Source organism: Paroedura picta, chromosome 2 (genome assembly GCF_049243985.1).
Source record: "Paroedura picta isolate Pp20150507F chromosome 2, Ppicta_v3.0, whole genome shotgun sequence".
Classification (NCBI taxonomy): Eukaryota; Metazoa; Chordata; class Lepidosauria; order Squamata; family Gekkonidae; genus Paroedura; species Paroedura picta.
This window is the reverse complement of record NC_135370.1, coordinates 173,356,488-173,380,140: the sequence shown is the minus strand read 5'-3', so window position 1 is coordinate 173,380,140 and position 23,653 is coordinate 173,356,488. Positions and strand designations below refer to the sequence as shown.

General features: G+C 52.6%; 1 protein-coding gene across 1 annotated transcript in view; it reads left to right on the top strand.

The window, feature by feature from the left end:
* Positions 1 to 3,678: 3,678 nt before the first annotated feature.
* The window catches only part of AKAP5 (A-kinase anchoring protein 5), a 36,652-nt gene continuing 16,677 nt past the window's right edge, over positions 3,679 to 23,653 (top strand). Inside the window, exon 1 of the mRNA XM_077323888.1 lies at positions 3,679 to 3,913. The gene's annotated coding sequence lies outside the window, so the exon portion shown is untranslated. The remainder of the gene's footprint in view (positions 3,914 to 23,653) is intronic.

Below are 23,653 nucleotides of genomic sequence, written 5' to 3'. Positions count from 1 at the left end.
ATCCTGCTCTCCTCGAAGTGACAACCTTTCAAATACTTAAAGAGGGCTGTCATGTCCCCTCTCAACCTCCTTTTCTCCAGGCTGAACATTCCCAAGTCCCTCAACCTATCTTCATAGAGCTTGGTCCCTTGGCCCCAGATCATCCTCGTCGCTCTCCTCTGTACCCTTTCAATTTTATCGACGTCCTTCTTGCAGTGAGGCCTCCATAACTGCACACAGTACTCCAGGTGTGGTCTGCCCAGTGCCATATACAATGGGACTATGACATCTTGGATGTGATACTCCGGGCCGTATTTCATGTGGAGGCAGGGCAGCCAGGCTTCTGAGTGGGTTCCTTGGAAAGCGTGCCCCTCCCCAAGCGTGTTTTAAGGATCAAGGGCACCCCAGTGTGAACTGAGAAATGACATGCTTTGGAGACACAAGCGGAAAGTGGGGAATCTTCCCAAATTATGCCGCTTGGCTATTCAGAATCCGCCAAAGCGAATTAACATCTCTCTGCTTATCAGCCTCCACTGAGTCGCGACGTTTTAATGAGATTGCTTGCGAGCACGAAATCTCCTTAAATCGGTGGCTCCTAAACTCCAGAACCAGGTGCATCCCCTGGAGAAGCGTTATGCGCCTGAAGTTAGGAGAGGCATAATTTCGGCTGCCAACCTCCAGGTAGTAATCACAAAAATAAACTGGCCACATGGGATAGGTCGTTAATTAGTTAATTATTAGTTACATTTCTACCCCAGCCTATTGAACCTGTTGTCTTGGGGCAGTCTGCAGCCATTCATATAAAATACGATTATAGAATCATAGAATCACAGAATCCTAGAGTGGGAAGGGGCCATCCAGGCCATCTAGTCCAACCCCCTGCTCAATGCAGGATCAGCCCTAAGCATCCTAAAGCATCCAAGAAAAGTGTGTATCCAACCTTTGCTTGAAGACTGCCAGTGAGGGGGAGCTTAAAATCAACCATTCATTGTTAATAATAAATACAATAGAATTAGGAGCCAGTATGGTGTCCTGGTTAAGAGCAGCAGCTTCTAATCTCGTGAGGCAGGTTTGATTCCCCGCACCTCCCCCACATGCAGCTGGCTGGGTGACCTTAGGCTTGTCATGGTCCTGATAGTGCTGTTCTCACTGAGCAGTCCTGTCAGAGCTCTCTCCACCTCACCTACCTCCCAAGGTGTCTTTTGTGGGAAAAGGAACGGAAGGCGATAATAAACCTTTTTTGAGATTCCTCGGGAGGTGGTGGGTTCTCCATCTTTGGAGATTTTTAAAGGGAATCTGCAGAGCCATCTGACGGAGAGGCTGATTCTGTGAAGGTTCAAGGGGGTGGCAGGTGACAGTGGATGAGCGAGAGGGTTGTGAGTGTCCTGCATAGTGCAGGGGGTTGGACTAGATGACCCAGGAGATCCCTTCCAACTCTATGCTTCTAAATTTCATCTAAACCTCCGGAAGAAGTTCCTGACAGTTAGAGCAGTTTCTAAGTGGAACAGGCTTCCTCGGGAGGTGGTGGGTTCTCCATCTTTGGAGATTTTTGAACAGAGGCTGGAGAGCCATCTGACGGAGAGGCTGATTCTGTGAAGGTTCAAGGGGGTGGCAGGTGACAGTGGATGAGCGAGAGGGTTGTGAGTGTCCTGCATAGTGCAGGGGGTTGGACTAGATGACCCAGGAGATCCCTTCCAACTCTATGCTTCTAAATTTCATCTAAACCTCCGGAAGAAGTTCCTGACAGTTAGAGCGGTTTCTAAGTGGAAGAGGCTTCCTCGGGAAGTGGTGGGTTCTCCATCTTTGGAGATTTTTGAACAGAGGCTGGAGAGCCATCTGACGGAGAGGCTGATTCTGTGAAGGTTCAAGGGGGTGGCAGGTGACAGTGGATGAGTGTCCTGCATATTGCAGGGGGTTGGACTAGGTGACCCATGAGGTCCCTTCCAACTCTATGATTCTAGGGTTTGCCTATCTTGAAAAGCAGAGAAGGGGCTATATATCCTGACTTGACCCCATTGCAGTGTAGCGGTTAAGAGCAGTGGTTTCTCGTCTGGTGAGCCGGGTTTGATTCCCCGCTCGTCCACATGGGATGGTCACACAGAGCTGATCTCACAGAGCAGTCCTGTCAGGGCTCTCTCAGCCCCCCCTCCCTCACAGGGTGTCTGTTGTGGGGAGAGGAAAGGAAAGGCAATTGGAAGCCGCTTTGAGACTCCTTTGGGCAATGAAAAGTGGGGTATAAATACTAATTCTTCTTCAGTACCCCTACTATTTAAGGCTGTGATCTTGGCTACTAACTAGGAATGTTCCTAATTTTCCAACCCCAACAAGGGACATTTCCATCTGGTTTTTAAAAAGGGTCAAAAAGAATACACACAAAGAGAGAGAGAGAGAGAGAGAGAGAGAGAGAGAGAGAGATGTCCTTAAAAAGAGGACATCTGGTCACCCGAGGGGCAAAGGCACCAAAGGTCTGGAGCTCTCGGCTGTATTTTCAGTAGTCGTCCCTCCAAGAGCAAAGACTGGCACATGGGTGATTTGATACATCCCGACAAGACAGAGTCAGAGATCCTCAACCACTTGAGCCATTTTACACATTCAACAGCAGCCATCCAATGCAAGGCGTAGCTATGGAAATGTGTATTTGTGCAGTCCAGGCGAGATTTGGAGATGCTTTTCTGCTCACGTCTTAATTCTGCTTGCCCTCCAGGGAGTTCAGGGCAGTATGGATGGTTTCCTGTTAGGGGTGCCAGTCCCTGGGTGGGAACTGGGGATCTGCCGGTTTTGCAGCTCTTCTCTAGGGGGAGAAGACGACTGCTGTGGTCCTCCAGATGTTCATGGACTACAATTCCCACGAGCCCCTGCCAGCAAACGCTGGCAGGGGCTCATGGGAATTGTAGTCCATGAGCATCTGGAGGACCACAGGTTGACTACTCCTGCTTTAGAGGGTGGACTTTATTGCATAATGCTCCGCTGCCTCTCTCCTCCAAATGCCCCCCAGAGTCTCCAGGTATTTCCTAACTGAGAGCTGGCAACCCTATTTCCCACCCCCACCGCAGACTCACAATGACCCTGTGAGGTAGGCGAGGGAAGAAGAGTGTTTTTTGCCCAACTTCACAAAATGAGCCTCAGCCAGCATGGGGTTGTGCTAAAGAGCAGCAGACTCTAAGCTGGAGAACCGGGTTTGATTCCCCGCTCCTCCTCCACATGCAGCCAGCTGGGTGACCTTGGGCCAGTCACAGTTCTCTCCGAGCCCTCTCAGCCTCAACTGCCTCACTGGGCGTCTGTTGTGGGCAGAGGAACGGAAGGTGACTGCCAGCCGCTCTGAGGCCTGTTGGGTGACCTTGGGCTAGTCCAAGTTCTCTCAGAGCTCTCCCAGCCTCCCCAGATGCCTGTTGCGAAGAGGAGGAGGAGGAGGGAAGGTGATTGTCGGCCACTTTGAACCACCTGCAGCCAGCCGGGTGACCTGGGCCCATTCCCAGTTCTCTCAGAGCTCTCTCAGCCCCACCTCCCTCCCACGGAGTCTGTTGTGGGGAGAAGAAACGGAAGCCGCTTAGGGTAGTTAAAAAGCAAAGACCCCCTCGATTCCACCCTGGGGTCTGCCTCTGCAGCTAACCAAAGGCTGCAGCTCTGCGTGCTTGGCTCCCTTCGCGAAGCCCACCCTCCCCGCCATGCGTGCACCAAGCGTGTGACGGGAGCCTGCGGAACGCCTTCGCCTCCGCGCGGGCCACTCCGGAGCCACTCCGGAGCCAGGCGGTGCAGCGTCCGGACGCGCAGGCAGGGTCCCCTCCGCCCCCCTGCCTGCCTGCCTGCCTGGCGGCCGCCCACCCCCTTCTTCCCTCCCTCCCTCCCTGGGGCGGATCTCAGCGCGGCGGCGGCGGCAGGCGAGCGCCACTGCAGCCGGAGCAGCCGCCGGGGCCGGCGCGGACAAGGACGAGAGGTGAGAGGCCGGACGGGACGGGACGCAGCGATGCAAGGCGGAGGGGATGGCCGCGGACAGGCCGGGCCGGGCACGCCCTCGTGGCCAGGCGCCGGAGCCCTGCGGTTGCGTGTCCTCGGGCGGGCAGAGCGCGCACTGCTGCTGCCCGGCACGGCTAAAAGCCTTCTCCGGCGCGCCTGGGTGCGCGCGGGGCTGGCAGCCCGTGCGCCTCCGCGTGTGTGCGAGCCGAGCCCGCGCCTTGCTCTAGCCCAGGGGTGGTCAAACTGCGGCCCTCCTGATGTCCATGGACTACAATTCCCATGAGCCCCTGCCAGCATTTGCTGGCAGGGGCTCATAGGAATTGTAGTCCATGGACATCTGGAGGGCCGCACTTTGATTACCCCTGGGCTAGCCCTGGGATAGCATTTGCTGGCAGGGGCTCATGGGGATTGTAGTCCATGGACATCTGGAGGGCTGCACTTTGACTACCCCTGGGGTAGCCCAATTCCAAGGGCACCTGTAAGATGCAGGCGAGGGGTGAGCTTTCGTGCACAAGGGCATTTCTCATGCCCAGCGGGATCGGCGGGGGCAGAGGGGGTTGCGGCCCCGGCGGCCAAACAATGTGCAGAGAATGTGCAGAGGTGCGCGCATGCATGCCACCTTGAACGTGAAATGCGCACAGTCAGTGGCGTGGGGAATTCTTGGCCAAGGCATCCGGAAGGGTCCCTGCTGCCAAATCCTGGCTTCTGTTACTGTAGAGGGGAGGGGAGGGGAGGGTTTGCCCATAAGGACAAGCGTGGGTAGAGGACCAGGGCTGGGCTTGATCCTCAGTCCCAAATCTTTGGCTCCTCTCTCCTCCCAGCATGGCCAGTTCTTGGCTTCGGTGTTCCATTTGTAAAATAAAAAGATTCAGGACTCTTTTGGAAGGGGAGGGATGGGGGGGGGGTTCGAAGCTGCCAATCAACCAGAAGGTGATCCAGTGCACTAGAAATCTGCATCCTTCCTTCTGCATCCATAACGGATGGGGGGGGGGGAGTTTGCTTTTTTGGGGATCTCATGACAGACCACTGGTCCATCATAGTCCCTGTTACCTGCTCAGACTGGCAGGGGCTTTCCAGGGTCTCGGGTGGTGGTCTTTCTCATCTCCAACCCTTACTGGAGAGGCCAGGGATCGAACTTGGGACCTTCCGCATGCTAAGCAGATGCTCTGCCCCTGAGCCATTGCCTTTCGCAAGTGGGCATGGAAGTGGCGGCTTTTGCAATGTAGTTCTTGTCTCCTGGAACTCATGAGAAGGCGTTGGCAGCCTTGGAGGCTGGAAGCTGCCGTGTGGATATGTCCTCAGGGTCACTGGCATAAGAACCTCAGAATAAGAATTTGGCCTAATAAGGAACTGGTCAAGAGCAGCCAGTGTCCCTTTAGTCCAGCATCCTGTCTCACACAGGGGCAGCCAGTTCCTCTGGAGGGCCAGCAACAGAGCAGAGAGGCCAAGGCCTTCCTAAGGACATCAGGAGAGCCCTGCTGGGTCAGACCAGGGGTCCCTCCAGTCCAGCCTCCAGTCTCACACAGGGGCCAGCCAGTTCCTCTGGAGGGCCACCAACAGGGCAGAGAGGCCGGGACCTTCCTAAGGACATCAGGAGAGCCCTGCTGGGTCAGACCAGGGGTCCATCCAGTCCAGCCTCCAGTCTCACACAGGGGCAGCCAGTTCCTCTGGAGGGCCAGCAACAGAGCAGAGAGGCCAAGGCCTTCCTAAGGACATCAGGAGAGCCCTGCTGGGTCAGACCAGGGGTCCATCCAGTCCAGCCTCCTGTCTCACACAGGGGCCAGCCAGTTCCTCTGGAGGGCCAGCAACAGGGCAGAGAGGCCGAGGCCTTCCTAAGAACATCAGAGAGCCCTGCTGGGTCAGACCAGGGGTCCATCCAGTCCAGCCTCCTGTCTCACACAGGGGCCAGCCAGTTCCTCTGGAGGGCCAGCAACAGGGCAGAGAGGCCGAGGCCTTCCTAAGGACATCAGGAGAGCCCTGCTGGGTCAGACCAGGGGTCCATCCAGTCCAGCATCCTGTCTCACACAGGGGCAGCCAGTTCCTCTGGAGGGCCAGCAACAGAGCAGAGAGGCCAAGGCCTTCCTAAGGACATCAGAAGAGCCCTGCTGGATCAGACCAGGGGTCCATTTAGTCCAGCCTCCTGTCTCACACAGGGGCCAGCCAGTTCCTCTGGACGGCCAACCACAGGGCAGAAGGCCGAGGCCTTCCTAAGGACATCAGGAGAGCCCTGCTGGGTCAGACCAGGGGTCCCTCCAGTCCAGCCTCCTGTCTCACACAGGGGCCAGCCAGTTCCTCTGGAGGGCCAGCAACAGGGCAGAGAGGCCAAGGCCTTCCTAAGGACATCAGAAGAGCCCTGCTGGATCAGACCAGGGGTCCATTTAGTCCAGCCTCCTGTCTCACACAGGGGCCAGCCAGTTCCTCTGGAGGGCCAGCAACAGAGCAGAGAGGCCGAGGCCTTCCTAAGAACATCAGGAGAGCCCTGCTGGGTCAGACCAGGGGTCCCTCCAGTCCAGCCTCCTGTCTCACACAGGGGCCAGCCAGTTCCTCTGGAGGGCCAGCAACAGGGCAGAGAGGCCAAGGCCTTCCTAAGGACATCAGAAGAGCCCTGCTGGATCAGACCAGGGGTCCTTCCAGTCCAGCCTCCTGTCTCACACAGGGGCCAGCCAATTCCTCTGGAGGGCCAGCAACAGGGCAGAGAGGCCGAGGCCTTCCTAAGAACATCAGAAGAGCCCTGCTGGGTCAGACCAGGGGTCCATCCAGTCCAGCCTCCTGTCTCACACAGGGGCCAGCCAGTTCCTCTGGAGGGCCAGCAACAGGGCAGAGAGGCCAAGGCCTTCCTAAGAGCATCAGGAGAGCCCTGCTGGGTCAGACCAGGGGTCCATCCAGTCCAGCCTCCTGTCTCACACAGGGGCCAGTCAGTTCCTCTGGAGGGCCAGCAACAGGGCAGAGAGGCCGAGGCCTTCCTAAGAACATCAGAAGAGCTCTGCTGGGTCAGACCAGGGGTCCATTTAGTCCAGCCTCCTGTCTCACACAGGGGCCAGCCAGTTCCTCTGGAGGGCCAGCAACAGGGCAGAGAGGCCAAGGCCTTCCTAAGGACATCAGAAGAGCCCTGCTGGATCAGACCAGGGGTCCATCCAGTCCAGCCTCCTGTCTCACACAGGGGCCAGTCAGTTCCTCTGGAAGGCCAGCAACAGAGCAGAGAGGCCAAGGCCTTCCTAAGGACATCAGAAGAGCCCTGCTGGATCAGACCAGGGGTCCATTTAGTCCAGCCTCCTGTCTCACACAGGGGCCAGCCAGTTCCTCTGGAGGGCCAGCAACAGGGCAGAGAGGCCAAGGCCTTCCTAAGGACATCAGAAGAGCCCTGCTGGATCAGACCAGGGGTCCTTCCAGTCCAGCCTCCGGTCTCACACAGGGGCCAGCCAATTCCTCTGGAGGGCCAACAACAGGGCAGAGGCTGAGGCCTTCCTAAGGACATCAGGAGAGCCCTGCTGGGTCAGACCAGGGGTCCATCCAGTCCAGCCTCCTGTCTCACACAGGGGCCAGTCAATTCCTCTGGAGGGCCAGCAACAGAGCAGAGAGGCCAAGGCCTTCCTAAGGACATCAGAAGAGCCCTGCTGGATCAGACCAGGGGTCCATTTAGTCCAGCCTCCTGTCTCACACAGGGGCCAGCCAGTTCCTCTGGAGGGCCAGCAACAGGGCAGAGAGGCCAAGGCCTTCCTAAGGACATCAGAAGAGCCCTGCTGGATCAGACCAGGGGTCCTTCCAGTCCAGCCTCCTGTCTCACACAGGGGCCAGTCAGTTCCTCTGGAGGGCCAACAACAGGGCAGAAAGGCCGAGGGTTTCCCCTGATGTTTCCTCCTAGCTCTGAGATTCAGAGGTGTAGTGCTTCTGGATGTGGAAGTTCCTTCAGCCACCAGGGCTAGCGGCCCCTGATAGATTTATCACAATAACTCAGCAATTAAAAAAAAATCCCACTGCCATCTAGTCTTGAAGACAACAGTTGTCAATTGTATGAGTTAAAATCACAACAGAAATAAATACCGGCTGTTTACATCATTTTTGCGTAATAATTTAGATCATTTAAACCTTAGTTTAAAACATCGAACTAATTTGTTACTCGCGATCCTATGTTTCCTATTAGGAACACAACAAAATTTTGCCACATGTACTAGCCTCTTTGTCTTCTAATAAGAATCTGGTCAAGAACAAGTCTGTAGATTAAAGGACGTTCAAATGCTTGAATTGCACTGGCAGGGGAGTAATTTATTTTCTACAAATCTATCTAAAGCCCTTTTCAACCTGTTTATTCCTATGGCCATCTCTACAGTGATTTCCACATTTCCATGACTCTCTCTGTAAAGTAGTCGTAAAGTTCTGTAAAGTAGCTAGTTTGGTGTAGTGGTTAGGAGTGCGGATTTCTAATCTAGTGAGCCGGGTTTGATTCTGCACTCGCCCACATGCAGCCAGCTGGGTGACCTTGGGCTCGCCACGGCACTGATAAAACTGACTCCCTCCCTCACAGGGTATCTGTTGTGGGGAGAGGGAGGGGAAGGCAACTGTAAGCCGCTTTGAGACTCCTTCGGGTAGAGAAAAGCAGAATAGAAGAACCAACTCTTCTTCTTCAGTAATATCAGGGCTCTCTGAGCCTCATCCCCCTCGCAGGGAAGGCTTTGAAACTCCTTCGGGTAGAGGAAAGTGGCAGATAAGAACTGTAGCCCTGGTGAGACTAGGGATTGCCATGTTAACAGTTTAAATATGCAAACATGTAGAGCCCCTGGCTGTGGAAAAAGAATTAAAATAGTTTTATTGTCAGGAGAAACTGCATAGAAAGAGGAGAGAGAGAGTCCTAACTAACTGCCTAACTGTTCTTCTGCATTCCATCTGCCTGCTCTGGAGGCAATCATCAGGGAGGAAGCATGCTCAAAAGAATGGAGGGTGTTTCAGGAGTTGCTTAAGGCATGGATTTTAGGCAGCTGCTAGGTATTGGTGGGTAAACACAAATTGGAAGGCCAATGTCATCTACTTCAACCGCCTGTTAGTGCAGAAACTACAACTATAATAGGTCTCCAGGGAAGAGGAAAGGGAAGGCGACTATAAGCCGCTTTGAGACTCCTTCGGGTAAAGAAAAAGCGGCATATAAGAACCAACTCTTCTTCTTTTTGTCCATCCTGAACCTACTGCCCATCCGCTTCATGGGATACCTGCCAATTGCTGAGAACAGTGGAAGACGCTTGCAAATAGGGTTCCCAACTCTGGCTTGAGAAATTCCTGGAGATTTGGGGAGAGGGTGGAGCCAGGGATGTTGGCATTGGTGGGAGAGGGGGGTCTCAGCAGGCTATAATCCTTTGCCGCCTGCCCTCTGCTGGTGCCCTTTTCTCCAGAGAGCTGAGATATAGAGTCTGAAGATCATTTGTAATTCCAGGAGAATGCCAAGCCCTACCTAGAGGCTGGCAACCAGAGCTCCAAGCAGAGAGGCTGTTGGGTTTCACAGCTGCCCCAGTTTGATTCCAAAGTTTCCGCTTCTTTGGGGGATTGTTTGCAATGGAGGTCCAATGAATTGCTGGGCGGATTGTGGAAATTTCAGTAGGAAAAAGTGCTTGCTTTCTGTTTTGTCATAATTAGATTTGGGGTTTGAATTACAGGTGGAAAGATCTTGGTTGGATGTTAGGAAAATATTTCACAGTTAAGAGTAGTTCATCCATGGAAGGGGCTGCCTAAGGAGGTGGGGAGTTCCCCCTCACTGGCAGTCTTCAAGCAGCAGCTGGACAGATCATTCTCCTGGATCATAGAATCACAGAACCACAGAATCATAAAGTTGGAGGGGACCATACAGGCCATAGAATCATAGAATCATAGAGTTGGAAGGGACCATACAGGCCATAGAATCATAGAATCATAGAGCTGGAAGGGGCCATACAGGCCATAGAATCACAGAATCATAGAGTTGGAAGGGACCATACACCCCATCTAGTTCAGCCCAAAGCATCCTAAAGCATCCAAGAAAAGTGTGTATCCAGCCTTTGCTTGAAGACTGCCAGTGAGGGGGAGCTCACCACCTCCTTAGGCAGCCTATTCCACTGCTGAACTACTCTGACTGTGAAAAATGTAGAGCACCTGCTTGAGGCTGATCCTGCACTGAGCAGGGGGTGGGACGGGATGGTCTCTCTGGCCATTTCCAGCTCTATGGTTCTATATAACATGAGTTGAATAGTTACGGTGATAGGTGTTGTTTATTTGAGGCCAGTTGTTTTGCGAATGCTGACTTTGTGCCAGTCCTTAAATTATTTTTACTTTTTAAAGATCTGCTTTTTGTTTTCCACGTCAGTGCTAACAGCTGGCATCCGTATTTCTTACCTTCTTTGTTGATTTATTTTACATGGGGTGTCCCTATATTTAGTCCTGTTCTTCTGGGGGAAGGGGAGGCAACCTCAGCACAGATGGTGATTGATGTAGTCCCACCCCCTGCTCAATGCAGGATCAGCCTCAAGCATCCAGGATAAGGATCTGTCCAGCTGCTGCTTGAAGACGGCCAGTGAGGGGGAGCTCCCCACCTCCTTAGGCAGCCCATTCCACTGCTGAACTAGACTCCTAGAATCCTAGAGTGGGAAGGGGCCTTCCAGGGCATCTAGTCCCATCCCCTGCTCAGTGCAGGATCAGCTTCAAACATCCAGGATAGGGATCTGTCCAGCTGCTGCTTGAAGACCGCCAGTGAGGGGGAGCTCCCCACCTCCTTAGGCAGCCCCTTCCACTGCTGAACTAGACTCCTAGAATCCTAGAGTGGGAAGGGGCCATCCAGACCATCAGGTCCATCCCCTGCTCAGTGCAGGATCAGCCTCAAGCATCCAGGAGAAGGATCTGTCCAGCCACTGCTTGAAGACGGCCAGTGAGGGGGAGCTCCCCACCTCCTTAGGCAGCCCCTTCCACTGCTGAACTAGACTCCTAGAATCCTAGAGTGGGAAGGGGCCTTCCAGGGCATCTAGTCCCATCCCCTGCTCAGTGCAGGATCAGCTTCAAACATCCAGGATAGGGATCTGTCCAGCTGCTGCTTGAAGACCGCCAGTGAGAGGGAGCTCCCCACCTCCTTAGGCAGCCCATTCCACTGCTGAACTAGACTCCTAGAATCCTAGAGTGGGAAGGGGCCATCCAGGCCATCTAATCCCATCCCCTGCTCAATGCAGGATCAGATTCAAGCATCCAGGAGAAGGATCTGTCCAGCCGCTGCTTGAAGACGGCCAGTGAGGGGGAGCTCCCCACCTCCTTAGGCAGCCCCTTCCACTGCTGAACTAGCCTCATAGAATCCTAGAGTGGGAAGGGGCCATCCAGGCCATCTAGTCCCACCCCCTGCTCCGTGCAGGATCAGCCTCAAGCATCCAGGAGAAGGATCTGTCCAGCCGCTGCTTGAAGACGGCCAGTGAGGGGGAGCTCCCCACCTCCTTAGGCAGCCCCTTCCACTGCTGAACTAGCCTCATAGAATCCTAGAGTGGGAAGGGGCCATCCAGGCCATCTAGTCCCACCCCCTGCTCAGTGCAGGATCAGCCTCAAGCATCCAGGAGAAGGATCTGTCCAGCCGCTGCTTGAAGACGGCCAGTGAGGGGGAGCTCCCCACCTCCTTAGGCAGCCCCTTCCCCTGCTGAACTAGACTCCTAGAATCCCAGAGTGGGAAGGGGCCATCCAGGCCATAGAATCATAGAATCATAGAGTTGGAAGGGACCATACAGGCCATAGAATCATAGAATCATAGAGCTGGAAGGGGCCATACAGGCCATAGAATCACAGAATCATAGAGTTGGAAGGGACCATACACCCCATCTAGTTCAGCCCAAAGCATCCTAAAGCATCCAAGAAAAGTGTGTATCCAGCCTTTGCTTGAAGACTGCCAGTGAGGGGGAGCTCACCACCTCCTTAGGCAGCCTATTCCACTGCTGAACTACTCTGACTGTGAAAAATGTAGAGCACCTGCTTGAGGCTGATCCTGCACTGAGCAGGGGGTGGGACGGGATGGTCTCTCTGGCCATTTCCAGCTCTATGGTTCTATATAACATGAGTTGAATAGTTACGGTGATAGGTGTTGTTTATTTGAGGCCAGTTGTTTTGCGAATGCTGACTTTGTGCCAGTCCTTAAATTATTTTTACTTTTTAAAGATCTGCTTTTTGTTTTCCACGTCAGTGCTAACAGCTGGCATCCGTATTTCTTACCTTCTTTGTTGATTTATTTTACATGGGGTGTCCCTATATTTAGTCCTGTTCTTCTGGGGGAAGGGGAGGCAACCTCAGCACAGATGGTGATTGATGTAGTCCCACCCCCTGCTCAATGCAGGATCAGCCTCAAGCATCCAGGATAAGGATCTGTCCAGCTGCTGCTTGAAGACGGCCAGTGAGGGGGAGCTCCCCACCTCCTTAGGCAGCCCATTCCACTGCTGAACTAGACTCCTAGAATCCTAGAGTGGGAAGGGGCCTTCCAGGGCATCTAGTCCCATCCCCTGCTCAGTGCAGGATCAGCTTCAAACATCCAGGATAGGGATCTGTCCAGCTGCTGCTTGAAGACCGCCAGTGAGGGGGAGCTCCCCACCTCCTTAGGCAGCCCCTTCCACTGCTGAACTAGACTCCTAGAATCCTAGAGTGGGAAGGGGCCATCCAGACCATCAGGTCCATCCCCTGCTCAGTGCAGGATCAGCCTCAAGCATCCAGGAGAAGGATCTGTCCAGCCACTGCTTGAAGACGGCCAGTGAGGGGGAGCTCCCCACCTCCTTAGGCAGCCCCTTCCACTGCTGAACTAGACTCCTAGAATCCTAGAGTGGGAAGGGGCCTTCCAGGGCATCTAGTCCCATCCCCTGCTCAGTGCAGGATCAGCTTCAAACATCCAGGATAGGGATCTGTCCAGCTGCTGCTTGAAGACCGCCAGTGAGGGGGAGCTCCCCACCTCCTTAGGCAGCCCCTTCCACTGCTGAACTAGACTCCTAGAATCCTAGAGTGGGAAGGGGCCATCCAGACCATCAGGTCCATCCCCTGCTCAGTGCAGGATCAGCCTCAAGCATCCAGGAGAAGGATCTGTCCAGCCACTGCTTGAAGACGGCCAGTGAGGGGGAGCTCCCCACCTCCTTAGGCAGCCCCTTCCACTGCTGAACTAGACTCCTAGAATCCTAGAGTGGGAAGGGGCCTTCCAGGGCATCTAGTCCCATCCCCTGCTCAGTGCAGGATCAGCTTCAAACATCCAGGATAGGGATCTGTCCAGCTGCTGCTTGAAGACCGCCAGTGAGAGGGAGCTCCCCACCTCCTTAGGCAGCCCATTCCACTGCTGAACTAGACTCCTAGAATCCTAGAGTGGGAAGGGGCCATCCAGGCCATCTAATCCCATCCCCTGCTCAATGCAGGATCAGATTCAAGCATCCAGGAGAAGGATCTGTCCAGCCGCTGCTTGAAGACGGCCAGTGAGGGGGAGCTCCCCACCTCCTTAGGCAGCCCCTTCCACTGCTGAACTAGCCTCATAGAATCCTAGAGTGGGAAGGGGCCATCCAGGCCATCTAGTCCCACCCCCTGCTCCGTGCAGGATCAGCCTCAAGCATCCAGGAGAAGGATCTGTCCAGCCGCTGCTTGAAGACGGCCAGTGAGGGGGAGCTCCCCACCTCCTTAGGCAGCCCCTTCCACTGCTGAACTAGCCTCATAGAATCCTAGAGTGGGAAGGGGCCATCCAGGCCATCTAGTCCCACCCCCTGCTCAGTGCAGGATCAGCCTCAAGCATCCAGGAGAAGGATCTGTCCAGCCGCTGCTTGAAGACGGCCAGTGAGGGGGAGCTCCCCACCTCCTTAGGCAGCCCCTTCCCCTGCTGAACTAGACTCCTAGAATCCCAGAGTGGGAAGGGGCCATCCAGGCCATCTAGTCCCACCCCCTGCTCAGTGCAGGATCAGCCTCAAGCATCCAGGAGAAGGATCTGTCCAGCCGCTGCTTGAGGGCCGCCAGGGAGGGGGAGCTCCCCACCTCCTCCAGCAGGCACATCCCCTCAAACTGTGGTTCATAGACTGCATGCTGGCAGAGGCTTATGGTAACTGTAGTCCACGGACATCTGAAGAGGCACAGTTTGACCACCCCTGTCATAAATGGTCAATCCCCCAGCTTATTCTTTTGTCATTGCATTTTTCTGTCTCTGTCCAACATCTGAAATTGTAGACAGAGTTCCAGCTTGGTGTAGTGGTTAAGAGCAGCGGCCTCTAATCTCGAGTGCCATGTTTGATTCCCAACTCCTCCACATGCAGTTATCTGGGTGACCTTTGGCTAGTCACAGTCCTGTTAGAGCTGTTTTTGCAGAGCAGTTCGCCCAGCCCCATCTATCGCGCAGGAGGAGGTGTGATGAAGGAAGAGAAAGGGAAGGCAACTATAAGCTGCTTTGAGACTCCGGGTGAAGAAAAAGCAGCATATAAGAACTTCTTCTTTTTGTCCATCCTGAACCTACTGCCCATCCGCTTCATGGGATACCTGCCCATTGCTGAGAACAGTGGAAGAGGCTTGCAAATAGGCTTGAGAAATTCCTGGAGATTTGGGGAGAGGGTGGAGCCAGGGATGTTGGCATTGGTGGGAGAGGGGGGTCTCAGCAGGCCATAATCCTTTGCCGCCTCCCTCAGGTTGTGAAAAGTGGGGTATTAAAAGCCCATTCTTCTTCATCATTTGCTTCACAGTCTCTGTTGTGTATAATGCAGCCCCGCCCACAACCTTAGCAACAACTGTTGTGAAAGATTGGCTGACGAAGAAGGTGGGGTGGTTGTCACAAACAATTCTAATTAAAAACAGGAGCCTTAGAGGGCAGCTCTCCAACTGCTGCGAGATGCTTGTATTCAGATCACACTGAGCAGTGATGGACAACTTCACAACGTTGTTAAGAAGAAACTTCCTGTCAGAGCGCAGGAACATATAGGGGTTTTTTCCATACTGCAGCTGCCTTTTGTGTTTTCGTCAGCTTGACGGTGTTTCCATCAGTGTCATGACAGTGTTTTTGTCAGTGTCACGACAACATGTAGGTGAGACTTCCTGTCAGAGCGCAGGAATACATAGGTGTTTTTTATACTACGGCTGCCTTTCATGTTTTCGTCAGCAACATCAAAGTGGAATATTAAGGAGTCTGGAATAGTCGTGGACGGATGGCTAGAGTTTGGTGTGATACATATATCTGCCAACTCAACGTATTTTGTGCATGTTTTGCAGTATTGTGTATTCTGTAGATGTACTTTGTGCATCGGATGAAGTGGATGCCAGATCATGGAGAGTTTGTACATTTGTTAAAGGCTCCCTAAGACTGTTGTTTCAGCGTCTCTTAGATCCTTATTTCTCATTGTCTGTATGAGATTCAGACATGCATATCTGGGATTCCTTCCATCTATGGGAGAGACCGAGATTGGTTTTTGTCATCTGAACATCTTGCTACAATAAATAAGCCACAACCACTCTTGACTGGATGTTCTCCATGTGAATGTCATTACTATTTCATGCATTGTTTCATGCATTGTTTCATAATATGGGCAGTCCCTGATTTTTATTTTTCACAAGAGCTGTGGCTCAGAGATACACATGAAGAAAGTCCACCATTCTATCTCCGGCATCTCCAGTTAAGAGGAGGTGAAAGACCTCGACCTAAGAACTCCAGTCTGAATAGACAATACAATTGACCAAGAGACTGATTCAGTCTAAAGCAGCTAGGGAGCCATGCCCCAGTGGTGGAACTTCTGCTTGGCGTGCAGAAGGTCCCAGGTTCAATCCCCAGCATCTCCAGTTAAAGAAGAACAGGCAGGTGATAAGAAAGAGTCTTGGTTGAGACCCCTGGAGGGTCACCGCCAGACTGCATAGACAATATGGACCTCAAAGGACCAGGAGACTGAGGCTTTGGCTTGGTGGTAGAGTGTCTCCAAGGTATGCAGTGGTAGATCTGCAGTGCAGAAGGTCCCAGGTTCAATCCTCGGCATCTCCAGTTAAAGGACCAAGCAGTATGGGATGTAAAGAACGCCTGCCTGTGGCCCTAGAGAACCTAGGGTTGCCAGTCTCCAGTTGGCATCTGGGGATCTCCTGGGATTACACCCAGTTTCCAGGCAACGAAGATCAGATACTAAACCGGGAGGGGTAGCAAACACAACAGAAGACTGAATCAAAATACAGGATGATCTTGATAGGCTCGAGAATTGGTCTAAACTGAATAAAATGAATAGGGACAAATGTAAAATTCTGCATTTAGGTAGGAAAAACCAAATACACCAATATAAGATGGGGGAGACTTGTCTTGGCAGTAGCATGTGCGAAAAGAATCTAGGAGTCTTAGTAGACCATACATTGAACATGAGTCAACAGTGTGACTTGGTGACTAAAAAGGCAAATGGGATTTTGGGCTGTATCAAACGGAGTATCGTGTCCAGATCATGGGAGGTGATGGTACCGCTTTACTCTGCTCTGGTTCGGCCTCACTTGGAGTAGTTAGAGTGGTTCCTCAATGGAACAGGCTTCCTCGGGAGGTGGTGGGTTCTCCATCTTTGGAGACTTTTAAACAGAGGCTGGAGAGCCATCTGACAGAGAGGCTGATCCTATGAAGGCTCAAGGGGGTGGCAGGTGACAGTGGATGAGCGACAGGGTTGTGAGTGTCCTGCGTAGTGCAGGGGGTTGGACTAAATGACCCAGGAGGTCCCTTCCAACTCTATAATTCTAAATTCGGTCTCAACATCTGGAATAAGTTCCTGACAGTTAGAGCGGTTCCTCAGTGGAACAGGCTTCCTCGGGAGGTGGTGGGTTCTCCATCTTTGGAGATTTTTAAACAGAGTCTGGATAGCCATCTGGCGGAGAGGCTGATTCTGTGAAGGCTCAAGGGGGTGGCAGGTGACAGTGGATGAGTGATAGGGTTGTGAGTGTCCTGCATAGTGCTGGGGGTTGGACTAGATGACCCATGAAGTCTCTTCCAACTCTCTGATTCTATTATTCTAGTTCCCCTGGAGAAAATGGCTGCTTTGGAGGATGGATCCAATGCCATAATTTCTCTTCCCCAAACCCTGCCTTTCCCACCTCCTAAATCTCCAGGGTTTCCCCAAAACAGAGTTGGCAACCCTAAGAGAGTGTCTGCCTGTCTGAGTAGGCAGTGCTGACCATGATAGCTCAGGGGTTTAACTCTCTGTAAGGCAATGTTCATATTGGCTTTCCAAAAGGTAATTATCTCTTTTATTCTCGTAGCAAGGAGACCATCCCTTCTCCCTGCTGAAAAGAGCATTATTTACAGAAACATCCTCGTATCGGCATCCGACTCTCACCCAGCAAGTTGGCTCCTTTTGTACAATCCTTGCAGAATTGGTTGTTGAGGCATCTGTTTTATCTAGCAAATTGCTTCGGGGAAGAATGGTCCCCTCCCTCCCGCCCCCGCCGAATGCGTGGAGAAGAAGCACATCTTTTTGCCTGCACAGATTTTTTTTTATTTCCAACGATCCAGGTTCACAAAGCAAGGTTTAGTCTTTGTGACTCTTCTGCCACCTCCTTTCCAATCCGCTAAGTCTAAGACGCTATCATCATCTGAGGGAAGATCAAGTTGACACGGAGACTAGCTGGATTTGAAGAGATAATTGTCATGTTCCGGAGGAGTTCCTGACAGTCAGAGCGGTTCCTCAGGGGAACAGGCTTCCTCGGGAGGTGGGGGGTTCTCCTTCTTTGGAGATTTTTAAGCAGAGGCTGGAGAGCCATCTGACGGAGAGGCTGATTCTGTGAAAGTTTAAGGGGGTGGCAGGTCACATTGGATGGGTGATAGGGTGGTGAGTGTCTTGCCTAGTGCAGGGGTTGGACTAGATGACCCAGAGGTCCCTTCCAACTCTGTGATTCTATGATTCTAAATTCCGTCTCAACATCCGGAAGAAGTTCCTGACAGTCAGAGCGGTTCCTCAGTGGAACAGGCTTCCTCGGGAGGTGGTGGGTTCTCCTTCTTTGGAGATTTTTAAGCAGATGCTGGAGAGCCATCTGATGGGGAGGCTGATTCTGTGAAGGTTTAAGGGGGTGGCAGGTGACAGTAGATGAGCGATAGGGATGTGAGTGTCCTGCATAGTGCAGGGGGTTGGACTAGATGACCCAGGAGGTCCCTTCCAACTCTGTGATTCTATGATTCTAAATTCCGCCTAAAATTCCAGAAGAAGTTCCTGACAGTCAGAGCGGTTTCTCAGTGGAACAGGCTTCCTCGGGAGGTGGAGGGCTCTTGTTCTTTGGAAGTTTTGAAGCAGAGGCTAGGTAGTTCTGACAGAAATGCTGACCCTGTCAATTTAGGCAAATTGTGAGTGGAGAAGGGGGCAGAAGGGATTGTGTCCATGCTTGGCTCTTATAGCCCTTACCTGCATGCCCAGGGAAATGCCCATTGCCACTTCAGGGTCAGGGGACAAAATTCCTCCAGGCCAGACTGGCCAGAGGTTCTGGTTTGAGGGGGCACCATCTGGAGATGGAATTGGGATCATTGTGGGTGGGCAGGTAGTTGTGGGTTTCCTGCATTCTGCGGGGGGTTGGACTACATGACCCTGGAGGTCCCTTCCGACTGTGATTCTATGCCGCCCCTGACTGCATGCCATGTATCCAGGTCGAAAACGAGTGATAGTTCTAGGAACCAGCTTAACTCTTGTTTTCCTGTATTGCTTGCTTGCTTGCTTGTTTCTTTGTACACCCATAGCATACAATAAATAACGGCAGCCAGGCAGATAGATATGAGATTAATTTCCTCCCAGAAGAATGCTAGAAGGAAACATTGAAAGTCAATTCCCATGAGCAGGGCCTCATGGGAATTGTAGTCCATGGACATCTGGAGGACCACAGGTTGACTACCCCTGTCTTAGAGAGAATCAGATTAGTATCTGGGAGAACCAGTTTCGAAACCCTTCTCATGCCAGTCACAGTCTCCCTTTAAACTACCTCGCAGGATTGTTGTAAGGATAAAATGGAGGAGAGGGGAATGAGATGGGATCCCCTTTGAGGAGAAAGGCAGGATATATATTCATGAAATCACTGATTTCTGAAAACGAGTTGCTAAGCCAGTGATTAAGGTTGTCCCCGCCACCCTGGGATTCTAAATTTAGCTTCCAGAAATTAGCCCTGGGTTGACGTTAGAACGATATTTGCAGCCCAGCTCTAAATCTTTTAAGAAAAATTAAGCGTAAACATGCTTAACTCGAAAGCTACTGACTCTTATTGTCCTACTCTGGGCCTCAAAGTCTGAAGCCTTCTTCTATCCTAGGGTGCTCTTCCGCTATCAGTACTGGCGGAAGAGGCACTCCTGCCAGTGAAAGGCCCCCCTAGCTGAAAGGAAACCTCCAGAGGCCGCGGAATAGAACAACAGGATACGAGCTCCTGCAGGGGGAACCTTGCAACCTGTTTTGAATATTCTGACCCCAACACCTTAGACAGGGTGGTCGGTCCAGTGGCTTCCCTCTCGCTCTCTCTTTTGAAACATGGCAGCCCAACATCAGAAGACGTTCTTCTGGGCCAGATTGGTATTCGGGTGGGAGGGGCTTCATCTGGGCATGGAATTGGGGTCACTGCGGATGGCCAGGTAGTTGTGAATTTCCTGCATTCTGCAGGGGGTTGGACTAGATGACCCTGGTGGTCCCTTCCAGCTCTGTGATTCTAAGAATACGGTGACAAGGACCTGTCCACCAGCAGCGACGAGGAAGAGGAGATGGAGATGACCCTCAACAGTAATGGACCCTCTGGTTCGGTGATCAAACGGGGTAGAGCCCCACGGACACCGCCCGCAGGACACCGCCCGCAGCATTTCTTGGCATGCTGAGCCCCCCCCCCCGCCCTCCCTCGGAGGCATCGTGGGCCAAGGGACTCCGTCGTTGCTCTCACAGGTGAGTCGGTGTTGATTGGGGTGATGGGTAAAACGCACCTGCTCAGGTACAAATGAGAGCATCTAACATCACCCGTTTATCCACCCACCACCACCTATATCAAGATTGACCTTCTGCAAGGCAGATAAAACTGGAGCAGATTTGCATACTGTGCGAATTCACGGGAAACTATGCATCAGATCCAGTAGATCAAGATAGAGTGTTCGTCTGCAGAAAAGAGCGAGATCAGCATGGTGGGGCAAGAGGCAGAACTGAACTGAAAAACCCCAGAACAAAACAAGTTTATATACAATCATGAACCATGGATCTTCATGCCATTGGTCAGTTTTGGTTTAATTTCTGTGAAAGAACCCTTGCATCATTTTAGGGTTGGGGGTCACCACAGCAGGAGGAACTGTGTTAAAGGGTCGCGGCGTTAGGAAGGTTGAGAACCCCTGAGGACCTGGATGAAATGAAACAAGAACAGCAGGGATGAAAACATGAACTCGGCCTGGAAGAAAAACACTATTGTTACACATTTGTGGTGTTTCTTCACAGGCTTTTTGGATCACCAGCATGGTTTGGGGTTTTTTTGGAACAGACTATTAGCTCTTACATGTTAGATGTTTGCGTGGTTACGATCTTTGCATGTATGTGGTTTTTGACATTCAATAAAGAGCGTTTTGAATGAAACATTAAGATCTCTGTCCTTGAAGTGAAGTCAAACAAATAAGACATGGCGTCTGGTGGCCAGGTTTGCTGTGGGCCTGCAATTGGTGGGAAAGGGTGGGTTTACATTATGGGGAGGGAGGAAGGGAGGAAGGGAGGAAGGGAGGAAGGAAGGAAGGAAGGAAGGAAGGAAAAGGAGGGGGGGAGGAAGGAAGGGATGAATAAAAGGAAGGGATGGAGGGAGGGAGGGAGGGAGGGAGGGAGGGGGAGGAAGGAAGGAAGGAAGGAAGGAAGGAAGGAAGGAAGGAAGGAAGGAAAAGGAGGGGGGGAGGAAGGAAGGGATGAATGGAAGGAAGGGAGGGAGGGAGGGAGGGAGGGGGAGGAAGGAAGGAAGGAAGGAAGGAAAAGGAGGGGGGGGAGGAAGGAAGGGATGAATAAAAGGAAGGGAGGGAGGGAGGGAGGGAGGGGGAGGAAGGAAGGAAGGAAGGAAGGAAGGAAGGAAAAGGAGGGAGGGGAAGAAGGAAGAGATGAGTAAAAGGAAGGAAGGAAGGAAAAGGAGGGAGGGGGAGGAAGGAAGGGATGAATGGAAGGAAGGGAGGGAGGGAGGGAGGGAGGGAGGGGGAGGAAGGAAGGAAGGAAGGAAGGAAGGAAGGAAGGAAGGAAGGAAGGAAGGAAGGAAAAGGAGGGGGGGAGGAAGGAAGAGATGAGTAAAAGGAAGGAAGGAAGGAAAAGGAGGGAGGGGGAGGAAGGAAGGGATGAATGGAAGGAAGGGAGGGAGGGAGGGAGGGAGGGGGAGGAAGGAAGGAAGGAAGGAAGGAAAAGGAGGGGGGGAGGAAGGAAGGGATGAATAAAAGGAAGGGAGGGAGGGAGGGAGGGAGGGGGGAGGAAGGAAGGAAGGAAGGAAGGAAGGAAGGAAGGAAAAGGAGGGAGGGGAAGAAGGAAGAGATGAGTAAAAGGAAGGAAGGAAGGAAAAGGAGGGGGGGAGGAAGGAAGGGATGAATAAAAGGAAGGGAGGGAGGGAGGGAGGGAGGGAGGGGGAGGAAGGAAGGAAGGAAGGAAGGAAGGAAAAGGAGGGGGGAGGAAGGAAGGGAGGAAGGAAGGAAGGAAGGAGGGAGGGAGGGAGGGGGAGGAAGGAAGGAAGGAAGGAAGGAAGGAAGGAAAAGGAGGGGGGAGGAAGGAAGGGATGAATAAAAGGAAGGGAGGGAGGGAGGGAGGGGGAGGAAGGAAGGAAGGAAGGAAGGAAAAGGAGGGGGGAGGAAGGAAGGGATGAATGGAAGGAAGGGAGGAAGGAAGGAAGGAAGGAGGGAGGGAGGGAGGGGGAGGGAGGAAGGAAGGAAGGAAGGAAAAGGAGGGGGGGAGGAAGGAAGGGATGAATAAAAGGAAGGGAGGGAGGGAGGGAGGGAGGGGGAGGAAGGAAGGAAGGAAGGAAGGAAAAGGAGGGAGGGGAAGAAGGAAGAGATGAGTAAAAGGAAGGAAGGAAGGAAAAGGAGGGAGGGGGAGGAAGGAAGGGATGAATGGAAGGAAGGGAGGAAGGAAGGAAGGAGGGAGGGAGGGAGGGAGGGGAAGGAAGGAAGGAAGGAAGGAAAAGGAGGGGGGAGGAAGGAAGGGATGAATAAAAGGGAGGGAGGGAGGGAGGGAGGGGGAGGAAGGAAGGAAGGAAGGAAGGAAGGAAAAGGAGGGAGGGGAAGAAGGAAGAGATGAGTAAAAGGAAGGAAGGAAGGAAAAGGAGGGGGGAGAAGGAAGGGATGAATAAAAGGAAGGGAGGGAGGGAGGGAGGGAGGGGGAGGAAGGAAGGAAGGAAGGAAAAGGAGGGGGGAGGAAGGAAGGGATGAATAAAAGGAAGGGAGGGAGGGAGGGAGGGGGAGGAAGGAAGGAAGGAAAAGGAGGGAGGGGAAGAAGGAAGAGATGAGTAAAAGGAAGGAAGGAAGGAAAAGGAGGGAGGGGGAGGAAGGAAGGGATGAATGGAAGGAAGGGAAGAAGGAAGGAAGGAGGGAGGGAGGGAGGGGGAGGAAGGAAGGAAGGAAGGAAGGAAGGAAGGAAAAGGAGGGAGGGGAGGAAGGAAGAGATGAATAAAAGGAAGGAAGGAAGGAAGGAAGGAAGGAAGGAAGGAAGGAAGGAAGGAAGGAAGGAAGGAAGGAAGGAAGGAAGGAAGGAAGGAAGGAAGATCTGTTTCCTTTTTATATTGCCGTTTGGTTCATACGTATGCAAATATGTGCAAGCTCCGTCCCTCAACTAAAAGATGTCTGGTTAATCGGTTTCCTTATTCCTGTGCGTTCTTTCTCATGCTTTGATAGAATGTCAAGCCGCCCTCTGGGCTGGTAATGGGGCATGCTGAGTACGACGGAGGGGTCTTTGCAGATCAGGCAAGGATCAAAGCACTGAAGTCAACCGTGATGTGCGGAAAGAATTTAGTACAGCTCTCGGAGAACGCTGAATACTGACATTGTGGCACATCAAATTACGGGGCACTGCCAACCGTCAGGAGCTCCTTGTGTTGCTAGGAAATATTAGGGTTGCAGGACCTATGCATTTTCAGTGGGGGACTTCTTTAATATTTGAGGGGCTCTGCTTAATCCCTCCCCAAGTCGAAAACTCCAAATTCAGTCTGTTCTTTTATGCTACCATGATTGTTTTGCCCTTGAGGGGAAGAACTGTCCTTGGTTCATCCATCTGCTGTTTAAATTATTATAGTTTTTACTTCCTAGAAGTTTCTGCTGGCATAGCTGTTCTTTTGGAGTTGCTTCCCATAGACCAGTGGTCCTCAACCCTTTTATCACCGGGGACCACTCAACGCTTGACAATTTTACTGGGGCCCGGTGGGGAGGGGGGGGGTAGTTTACTCCTCTACTCTCAACCACTGCCCTAACGCTTTCTGATCGCTATGGTAATGTTTAAACATCCCTTCAAAATAAGACACAGACACGCCACGACAATGAACATAAGGAACATTTTATTTTCATGGAAATTTTAACTCATGACAATGACAAATCAATGGGAACCCTGAGCTTGTTTCTCTGCAACGAGAGTCCCATCTGGGAGTGATGGGAGACAATGACACCCAAAGTGTGTTGTAAAGGGCCGGGGGGGATGAAGTAAAGGGCTGGGGGGGGTGAGAAGGTGTCCTTCGCGGCCCACCTCCAATTAGTCGACGGACCACATGTGGTCCACAGCCCACAGGTTGGGGATCGCTACCATAGAGGATTTCCAATTACGGAAGGGGGGTCGTCACAATTATG